Genomic DNA, 12,137 nt, shown 5'->3' on the forward strand with positions numbered 1-12,137 from the left:
CTCGTTGTCGTTGTCTCGCCTCGTAGATGGTCGTTGAAGCTTGAAGCCGCTGTCTGTCTACGAGGCTCGACGCCGCTTCTCGCCTTGCAGATGGATGATAGTGCCGTTGTCTCGCCTCGTAGATGGTCGTTGAAGCTTGAAGCCGTTGTCTGTCTACGAGGCTCGACGCCGCTTCTCGCCTTGCAAATGGATGATAGTGGTCTCGCCGACCTCGCGTAGTCAAAGCCCAATAGATTTAGAGTCTATCTCCTTAACCACTCGGACATATTGACAATTTGACTCTCATGAAAAGATCGTTCTAGTAGATACATTAAAGACAACTTGCATGGGAAAACAACTCCTTAACCACTCAGACATATTGACAATTTGACTCTCATGAAAAGATCGTTCTAGTAGATACATTAAAGACAACTTGCAAGGGAAAACAACCGGCAAGAGCAAAAAAATGCGTCAACAGCAGGATTCAAACCTGCGCATGCAAAGCCCAATAGGTTTCAAGTCTATCTCCTTAACCACTCGGACATATTGGCAAGTTAACACTTACGCAAAGATCATTCTAATAGATACACCAAAGATAACTTGCAAGGGAATACAAATTGAAGAATTATGATTTTCAAAGTCACCCATCCATTGTATTAATTATACAACAATGAAAAGCAAAAGAACAGAGTAACAAAATTATACAAACTAGAGGAAATTTTTGCATCAAAGTCAATAACAAGCTTAAAATAAGTGGATATTAATATAAGAACCACTCAACCACCTTGTTTACCAAATCACGATTCAAAAAATAAAACCTTAAAATTTTCATATTCTGGCATAATATGCAGAAAAATTAACCGTTATACCTCCGGGGAATGCCTCCACATAAAGAATCCAAGTTTTGTTTTCGACTCACAAAAGAAGTTATATTTCAAAAAATAAGTAAACAACTGCAGAAAGCCGAGCCAAAGCTGGATGCCGCTAGTCGCCTCACCGATATATAGCTAGCTAACGGTGGTCTCACTAAAGCTCGTTGCCGTTCTCGTAGATGGTCGTTGAAGCTTGAAACCATCGCTATCTGTCTATGAGGCTCGACGCCGCTTCTGCCCAATAGATTTCTCGCAAATTTCATGACCGCTTACGACCTCAAATTTCAATTCAAACTTGCAAATTTCAAGACCGCTTACAATAAAATGCATCAACAGCAAGATTCGAACTTGCGCAGGCAAAGCCCAATAAATTTTGAATCTATCTCCTTAACCACTTAGACATATTGACAAGTTGACTCTCATATAAAGATCATTTTAATAGATACATCAAAGATAACTTGCAAGGGAATACAACCGGCAACAGCAAAAAAATGCGTCAACAACCAGATTCAAACCTACACAAGCATAGCTCAATAGATTTCAAGTCTATCTCCTTAACCACTCGGACATATTGACAAGTTAACACTTATGCGAAGATCATTCTAATAAATACACCAAAGATAACTTGCAAGGACAAACAACTAGCAACAGCCAAAAAACACCCATCGTGGGGCTTGAACCCACAACAAGGTTAAAAGCTTTACGCTCTACTAATAGAGTTAAACAAGCTTGTTGATAATTGACCAAAAATACTATAAATAATCTGTAATCTTAAGCTTGTTAATCATGGATCATAAGCACAAAAACCACGTACCTTAAGCACCTTAAATTTGACCTAGATGCAAAAATTATCAAATTGTCACTGTGTTTTTTTTATTTAATTTTGGTAATCCTTTATGTTGATTTAAGCAAGATAAATAGCTTAAATTTAACCGCACAACTGCATGGGAGACACCCAATAGCACGGGAACTAAATTATATATATATATATATATATATATATATATATATATATATATATATATATATATATATATATATATATATATATATATATATATATATGTGTGTGTGTGTGTGTGTGTGTGTGTGTGTGTGTGTGTATATATATATATATTTATTTATTTATTTATTTATTTATAGGAAGGTTCAAGTGCGGCGGTGTCTTACGGTGCGACGTCACCAATAATTTAACAAATATACACCATCAACGTTAGGAAAATAAGTCACAAAAATACACACAAATTAGGTACGCATCACCAAAAACACAACATTAGGTGTGATTAAAAACACCATTGGGGTGGTGATGAGTTATATGATGTATTTTTTTTTTTTTTTGGGTCTGTTGTGTATCTTTTGGTGTTTTTTTTTTTTTTTTTTGCATTTCATTGTGGTGTGTTTCCCTTACACTGTTATGCATGTTGTTAACACTGTTGGTGTATTCAGAAATTCCGCCGCAACGAACGCCCTCGCGGCATTTGAACTTTTTCCTTTATATATATATATATATATATATATATATATATATATATATATATATATATATATATGTATGTATATATACACACACACACATATGTATTTATGCATTATAGCCACACAACATACACATATATGTGTTACTTTGTACAGAGTATATAATTTTAGAAGCATTATTTCCATGGTATGTCATACTTATGAATTGACATCTTTGGATAACATATTTATTTGTAAAATACTCCGTATTGAATAGTACAAAGTTGAAGATGAATATATATGAGTTATTTATTTAAATATTTTTAAAATTGTTAATATTCTTTTATAAGTTATAAATAGGCCGGGTTGGGGATTCCCCTCCTCGGACAATCCTCGTGGGGATGGGGATGGGGAGGATTTTCGATTTCCCAGTGCGATGGGGACAGGGATGGGGAGTGTGAGAGAAAGTCAGTGGATGGGATCGGGAGTATGCTTCCCGCCCCGCCTCGCCCGTTGACATCCAAAATCGGTGCCTAGCCATCCACGTTTTTTTTTTTTTTTTTTTTAACAATTTGGTTTAATTTTTAAAAAAATTTGTTAAGACTCGATAATTATAAACTATTTAATACTATAATAGTTAATACTGAAATTTAAATATTAACATAAAAACAATTTGAGTTTGAACCATATCGTACTAATGATGTTGATTGGTAACTATAATGTTGAGAATATTTATCCATGGTCGGTTGAATATGACATTCATGACAACATGTATGGTGAACTTAACTTGTTGAATGAATCATAATTAGTAACACAACAATTCATCACTCTCTTTAATTTGCAAGCATATTATTATTACTGTATTTATTTCTTAAATTTTTACGTATTATGTAATATTATTTTATAAATAATTTCACTATAAATTGTTTAACATTATTAATGTAGTCATAAATTATATTATCTTATTATAATACAACTAAAGAATAATTACTAATCTTATCTAAGTAAAAAACAATATGTACTCATTATGTAATTATTACTAATTTCATTACTTTTTTTATTCCTAATAATTAAACATTTATTTTTCATTATTAGTAAACACTAATTACAAATAATTTTTAATTACATTTAACTTTCTAAATTATTATGTAATAATTACTACATACTAATTAACTAACTATTATGCTTTATAAATGATTAAGGAATGAACGAGGTTAACAGCAAGTATACATATATTGATATACTAGTACCTTTTTTCCATTATTGTTACAATACTATACACATACACCATCGTTTATTACCTTTAAATCATTTTTTCCTAAAAAAAACAAACATGCACTCTGGAAGTCCATTTTTTCTTCATCAAACACGAATTCCATGATTTCTCTTTTCCTATCTATGCATATTTTTCAAAAGCATCCTATTTTCGTATCCTAGAGAAAAATTACACCCAACCTTGTTTATTATTCCTAATATTTGTGAACCTTATATGTATAATGCTTAAACTTTAACAATGTAAGAATAATTTATGTAATTCTTAATGCTTAGTTTTTCTTTTCTGATAAAATGGAGGTGTTTTTATAATAAATATTTTTTTAATACTACTGACTCTATTACATTGTATTATAATAAATACTTAGATTTTATGCAACAATACTAATCTAGCTAATTATCTCTCATCTTCTCTTTTACTATAATAAAGTAGAATCTAATAGTTCCGCCTAATTGTTGTTCAGATAAATAAAACAAAACATAAAATATTATATCAGAGTTATTCTCTAATATGACATTTAATAATATATTCAATACATGAAATTTAAAAGGAAGATGTGTAGATGACTGTTGAAGACTAAACATTAATTTAAAAATGAATGCTTCTATAAACCTAACACTATAAATAAGTCTTCACTCTTCACAATTCATGAAACAAGTTCATGTATACGGAGGAGAAAAACTAAAATGATGGGCGAACTAGGCTGTGGAGGGCAGCAGTCACTACAAGAAATTACGCATTTGCCGACGTTTAAAAACGTCGGTAAATGAAAGAAAAACGTCAGTAATAATTATTAGTGACGAAATAAAAACGTCACCATGGTCGTCGCGCTTGCGGCGTATGGAAAGGTATTACTGACGAAACAAAAATTTCGTCGTTAAATGTTATAATTGCCGACGTTTTTACATACTCTAAATTATGTCATGCAAAAGCGAAAATTTGTGACGAATATATAATAAAACGTCAGCAAAAGTATACACGACGAAATTTAAAAAGCGTCGTTAATTAGAGCTTTACTGATGCTTTATATTTTGTAATGCTTGTCATCAATAATAACGATTGGCGACGAAAATTGAGAAATCGTCAAGAAAAATTTATTGATAAAATCTTAAATGCGTCACAAAATATACATTTTCTGGCATTTTATATATTGAAATCTTTGTCATGTATTATGTTATTGGTGACAAATATTATGAATTATTCCAAAAGAATTTACTGATGAAATTCAAAATGCATCAATAAGTATTATGTTGTTTGGTGATTATTTTAAATATTTTTATTTGTAGTGCAATTATAAACACTAACTATCAAAAAAATACAATAGTATATAATTAATAAATTTTATATGACTAGCATTAAAATATTGTAATATAGTACTGAATTACAAGGATATAATTAAAGTAAGTATTCTAATAGATTTTGCTAATAACTACAATACAATATAAATCAAAAAGAGCATTGAATTAGACTCGGCAATATGAAACTTCCAAGTTCTGCATCAGGCTACCTGGTTCCTTTTTTGATAGAGAAAAACACAAGTTAATATGCATGACATTAATAACTTCATTAAGCAATAATTAAAAACACAAGTTAATATGACATATTGAATTTTAATGATACCTAAGGGGAAAAAACATACTTTTTCTATCGTTCAACTATTGTGAACAAGTTCAAAATATATACCATAAAATGTAAATAAAAAAAAATTCATAAGCCTACACACTAACTTGCATACAATTTTGATAATTGAGTTATTCTCCATATAATATAATATAAAAGTAAAAATAATTTCTGAAATATATTGAGTTATCAAAGTAAGAAAGCTTACCCAAAATAATAGGAAGTTGTGTCAGTCTGTTATAGCAAAGTTTTAAAACATGAAGTCACACCAAGAGCCCTGCAATTGATAATTCTAATGTAAGACTCATATAAATTAATGTTTCAAAAACATGTTCATATTTATTAGTTTTTATTCACATTGACAAAAAATTGTTAATTAAGAAATTATTATAAGTACCTCCAACAAAATTTGCTTACCGAATCATTTAAATTCTGGTTAAAGTTGGTGACCGGGATAATAGCTTCTTTAGCAAAAAGTCGGGTACTAAAGACGTTTCAACTCCTTCCAGCAATGATACAAAAGATGCTCCAACACCAAATTAAAAGTACTAAATAATACTGGTTTGTAGCTGGCTCACAGTCCATGCTCATAACTTTTGACTCCCAAAGTTCAAACTATGTCCAAAATTATACCCTACAAAAGGTAATTAAAAAATAAAAAGTTTTACTGCAACTATCATAAGACTGTTTAAAAAAAAAATCATATGACTGAATACTTAAAAATAAATAAATAAACTTAAGTTTAATTGTGTATCTTACCTTGTAATTCACAAAAAATGGTTACCAAGATATGCAATTCTAAAATTTGTATGATGCATTAGAGTTAGAAGTTCAATCAATAATTAATAATACTAATTTTAATAATATATTGATACCATTCTTGGGTTGATCTCTCTGCAGCTAATGCAGCAAGTAACTCTTCATACTTTTCATATCGTTCAAACTTCATCTTCAATTCTTGAACTTCATTCTTTAGTTGAGTGTTTTCTTCCATTGTTACTTTCATTTTCTCCTCAAGATGGGAATTATTTGCTCGAGTAGATGTAGATGTCACCGGTTTCGGTCCATTCCCCATTCCCTTAATATATCCTGATCTTTTGCCCATTACGGCATCATAAACCTGATCAGCGGTCATGGGGTTTCCTTCTAACTCTAAAGTCTCTAGCATGGCCACCATTTTTTTCTGAAAAGTTGACAAACTCACTTAAATGAAAAATGTTATAAAATATTATAGATCATAATAATAGTTGAAGATTTGTATTGCTTAATGTTTCTAAAATCACTTACATAGTTCTCCTCAGCATCATTTGTAATCCACTTCTCATTTTTACAACGTGTGAATTTAAACAAAGCAATCCTATTAGGCATAAAACATCCCTCCTCTTTTTGCCTCTATGGTAAATAAATAAGCAATAATCAATTAAATATATATCTCAACTGAACCATAAATAAAATTTTAATACATACGAGTTCATTAAAGACCGGCACAAATGCTGCCGATCCTTGATTATGAGGCATTTTTTGTTGGCTGCGACACCAAGAGTTTATCATGCATTTCACCTATAATATTAAGCATCAAAACCATATAAATATTTTTATCAAGCCAAAAGTATAACCATATAACTATAATATGAGGAAGAAAAAAACCTGTACATCTCCTTTAGACCAATAATCACATAGCTCATTCCAATTATCAGTTGTTAGACCTTTAGGGACATGTAACTTTGCCTCACCTTTCAATCATAAACATCCATCTAAATTGTACTGGTCCACCTAGGGCAGCTTCTTGTGGAAGGTGAATTGCTAGATGTACCATGACATCGAAGAAAGCCGGTGGATAAATCATCTCTAACTTACAAAGTATGATAACAATATCATTGCGTAGGACATCTAAATCTGCCAGCTTCAAGGTCTTACAACACAACTTCCTAAAGAAATCCCCTAATTCAGATAACACAGTGGTAACTTCTTTTTCTAAGCTTCCACGCACTCCAACAGGTAATACTCTTTGTAATAAAACATGGCAGTCATGGCTTTTTAAACCCATAAGTTTACCATCAGCATTCACACACCTAAAGATATTAGAAGCATAACCATCTGGAAACTTAATAGACTTCAAAAATTCTGCAAATTTCAATCTCTCTTCTCTTGTCAACATATAACATGGATGTGGAACTTCATATGATCCATTTGATTTCTTAACCAAATGCAATTCCTTCCTAATATTCATATCATCTAAATCTTGTCTTGCTTTCAAAGTGTCCTTATTTTTTCCATCAATATTTAGCAAAGTTCCAATGATTTTATCACATATGTTTTTCTCAATATGCATAACATCAAGATTGTGCCTTAATTTCAATTTTTCCCAATAAGGCAGCTTGAAGAATATACTTTTTTTACACCAGTTAAGGTCTTCAAGATTTCGTTTCCTTTTTCTTTTGTTTGGATGCTTACCAAATGGACTGTCACTTATTTCATGTAGTTGCCTTAACACATCCTCACCTGATAACTCCAAAGGGGCACTTCGACTCTCCACTTTCCCATTAAACTTCTTGCTTCGCCTCCATGTGTGATTAGTGGGCAAGAAACGACGATGGCCTATATATCCCAACTTACTCCTTAATCTAACAGAACATGGGTCATCATTGCAAACTGGGCAAGCCATGTATCCTTTAGTAGACCATCCAGACAAGTTGCCATAAGCTGGAAAATCATTTATAGTCCACAGGATAGAAGCATGTAATTTAAAATTTGTTAAAGAACAAGCATCATATGCTGTCACACCTATTTCCCATAGTTCTATGAGATCTTCAATTAAAGGTTGCAAATAAACATCAATATCTCTTCCAGGTGCTTTAGGGCCAGGTATAAGTAATGTTAGCATAAAGAATGGATCCTTCATACACATCCATGGCGGTAAATTATAAGGGATTAATATAACAGGCCACATGCTATAAGAGTTATCCATATTACCAAATGGGTTGAATCCATCCGAAGCTAAACCAAGCCTAACATTTCGTGCATCATTAGCAAACCATGGAAACTCTTGATCAAAATCCTTCCAAGCCTTAGAATCGGCCAGATGACGCAAATATTCACCATCATCAATTCGTCTTTCTTTATGCCATCTCATATCTTTTGCTGTTTTTTTTTCTACATAAAAAATCTTTGAAGCCTAGGTTTTAGTGGAAAGTATCTCAATATTTTATGAGGAAGATTCTTTCCTTTACCATCCTTAACTTTCCATCTAGAAGTACCACAAATAGGACAAAACTCATACTTCTCTAATTCCTTCCAAAATAACACACAATCATATTTGCATGCATAAATATTTATATATCCCAATCCCAAACTACGAAGCATAGCTTTAGACTCATAGTGAGAACGTGGAAGTGTATTTCCATCAGGTAAGCATTCACTTAGTAATTCAAGCAACATGTCAAACGATTTATTACTCCATTTATTATACACTTTCAAATGAAGCAACTTCACCGTTAAAGACAATTTTGAGAATTTAGTGCAACCTGGATATAATTCTTGTTTTGCTTCCCTCAACATGTTCTCAAAACCATCAACTTCACAACTACTTTTTATATTGGGATTTGAATGAGAGTTGAAGTCCACAAAATTTTCATAATCATTTAAGAACTCTTAGACTCCATCTATGTGTTCCTCACTTAAATCATCATCCTCAATATGAAAATCATTTATAACTGATTCTTGAAAAATTGGTGGCTCTCCATGGAATATCCAACGTGTGTAACCCGTGTCTATACCATTTTGGCGCAAATGCATGTATACCGAACTTTGATTTAAGAAACATGTGTTTAAGCATTTTTTACATGGACACCTTATCTCACAATCATGTCCATTGTTCTTAACCACAAATATCATAAATTCCTTAAGTCCTTCAATATATTCATTGGACCTTTTATTTTGTGTCATCCATGCCTTATCCATAGAGAAACACTGTACCTATTATATAATACAAATAATGACTTACAACATAAATTATTTAAAGTTATAATGCACAACTATATTATCACATACGTTAACGCATTTTCTCAAAAAATAAATGACAAATGGCAAACATAACATTATATTATACTGTAGAAGACAAACTGACATGATGCATTTACTTCATCTTTTTCCATTCATCGGTCTTCTGTTTCAATTTTTACATAGACTCTCTCTACTACAGTTCAGAATAAATGCTTGAGTTGGTTTAGTTTATTTTTAAAAATATAAAAGCATTTTCTCAGAAAATAAATGAATTTTCTTTAATAGAAAATTACAGACATAGACATATACCATTCAAATGCAAATTAGAAGAATCATATGAATAAGAAACAGAGAATCCAAACAATGCAAAATAATAACAAAAAGCTTCGTATTTCAAAAATAAAAAATATATATATGGATGAAAAAGAAATCCGCATACAGTGCCGAATTCTTAAATAAGTGAAACATCATTGGAAACTAACATTCTTAAACCAAACACATGCCTAATAGTATTTTAAAAAAATCACCTCTGTATTGCAGTTGTGCAGTTGATGTGCTTATCGAAATTAGTAACTGCAAAAAAAAAATAAAAAATAAATAAATCACTTATCATTGAAAATATGATTAGTTCAACATTATAAATTTCATTAATACAAACATATATAAAAAATGAAAAAAAAAAACTTAAAATTTACAAATTCTAGAATCTGATCTCCTTCAATTTTTTTTTTTTTTTTTTTATAATTCATTCTTCATTAACACACATAATCCAAACTTACCACTTACAGAGTATCACAAGGAGAGAACATAAAATTTACAGATTCCATCTGATTTCTTTCTTCAATTTTTTTTTTCTGATTCCTTCTTCATTAACACACATGATACAGAGGATTTCAATATATGATCTATCATCTAACATTGATACTTCAAAAATATAAATTAATAGGCCATATATATATATATATATATATATATATATATATATATATATATATATATATATATATATATATATATATATATATATATACACACACACATTTTTAGAGAGGGAAACAAAGAAATATTCTATACCACCTACAGAGTATGACAGGGAGAGAATACAAATGGTAAAGTCAACTAGATAACCACTAATCACATACATGATGGTCTTATCTCAAGTTTTCATTTAAAACCTAAAGAAAAAAAAAAAAAAAAGAAAATTAATAAATTTTACTAAAACTAGAACCAAGAATAGAAGTAAGAAATTAAAAGGTCAAAACTAGTTGAATAGAAAAGCAAGAACAGATAAATTTGGGTGAAGATTTGTAAGTTAGGGTTTATACTCACCTAGGCATATAACCTCTTCTTCTTCACTGTGTACGATTTTTGATGATGTATTGCAACACTATGAAGCTTTTGAGTTCAATATGGTGAAGAGATGAGAGCTTGCCTGGGATTGTGAGAAGAGTTCATCGCGAAAGATTGTCTGAGGGTAGAAAAATATGTGAGGCTCTGGATAAAAGAGAATTTTTACATATTATTATTTATTTACTTATTATGAGTGGAGGGAGCTGAGTGGAGACAGTGGAGGGAGTGGAGGGCGCGAAATGAAATTTTTTTCCGGTAAAATTAATGTTTTACTTTTAGTGACGTTTTATTTCACATCACATTTGTAAAATAAAAGCTTTGGTGACGTTTATTATATAACGTCGTCTATTCTATACCTTTCCCGATGAAAAAATTAAAATTTCGTCAGTAAAAATAATGCAATCTTAATTATTCATAAAAGTATAAATAGTGACGATATACAATATAATCGTCACAAAATGTGACGTTTAACGACGTTTTTTATAGCGTCGTTAAATCTTTCGTCGTTAAATGCCAGATTTCTTGTAGTGAGTGCCTGCCTGTCTTGAGATGAAAATTAAAGTGGGAGGAAGCTTAGAATTGAAAACACTAGATTGCACTTTTACAGGGAGCTGTGTTGGATCTGTAAAAGGAGGAAAAATGTTGGTACCATTGGTAGAAAACACAAATAATAATAAAAAATAAGATTATTATTTTCTGGAAAGAAGGGAAGAAGAGATGAAGGAAAAAGGCTACTGTTTGGTGTTGGGTTTTTGCAAGAGTCGAGTGAGCACTCTTTCCTTAAAACCTTATTTGCCACCTCCCAAAGATGCTAGGAGCGTTGTGGCCTAGGCTTCCCAGGATAAAACTTGCTAGTGATTCAATGTTTGAGCACTCAAACAAGGAATCCGGCGAGCAAGACACGGCTAATCCCCTAAAAATTATGAATATACAATTTGCAATCCCCTAAACAATTTGTTATTTATTAATGTAGTTCATTTCTTTTAATTTTCATTCTTTTATTTCGTTTCGTTAATATTTATATATTTTTCATTTCTTTAATATTTGTATATTTGTATTATATTGTAATCTTAAAGACCATGCATCACACACGAACATATATACATTTATGTTTTATTTCTATAACTACTTAAATTAACCATTTTTAAAAGATTATATTCTTATTTTTTTCCGTGCATCGCACAGGTCAATTACTAGTTGTAATAAGTTTTGTTGGAACAACACCTTACAATCTAATGTTGATTTATGTGTGAGTTATTGTAATAAAAAATGCGATATTAGACGATAAGAATAATAATCACACATGTAACACAAAATATAAAATGCATGAAAGTAAATTAATAGTGATACTTGAATTTGGTTTGTATGTGTAACACGGAGGTCATCACTCTCATTTAGTCATCTGAATTGAGACTCCCATCCCAGAGCGTCGAACAAAAGATCCTTCATTTTGTTTGGAGGATGACTCATAACCATTATTCCCTCGTTTCCCACATCGTCCAAATTTGCAAGAAAGTCCGCATACATATTCTCTTCCAACATAACCCTAGATTTTTACAATAAGCAATTAAAGACAACTCATGATT

The 12,137-nt window shown here is 31.0% G+C and overlaps 2 non-coding genes across 2 annotated transcripts; both read right to left on the minus strand.

Moving 5' to 3' along the window:
* Nucleotides 1-448: 448 nt before the first annotated feature.
* On the minus strand, nucleotides 449-530 carry TRNAS-UGA. The gene has a single exon. It is a non-coding gene; the product is annotated as a tRNA-Ser (tRNA).
* Nucleotides 531-1,178: 648 nt separating this feature from the next.
* TRNAL-CAA lies at nucleotides 1,179-1,260 on the minus strand. Its single transcript has one exon. It is a non-coding gene; the product is annotated as a tRNA-Leu (tRNA).
* Between the last annotated feature and the right edge of the window lie 10,877 nt (nucleotides 1,261-12,137).

Source organism: Ipomoea nil, unplaced genomic scaffold (genome assembly GCF_001879475.1).
Source record: "Ipomoea nil cultivar Tokyo-kokei standard unplaced genomic scaffold, Asagao_1.1 scaffold3065, whole genome shotgun sequence".
Lineage (NCBI taxonomy): Eukaryota > Viridiplantae > Streptophyta > Magnoliopsida > Solanales > Convolvulaceae > Ipomoea > Ipomoea nil.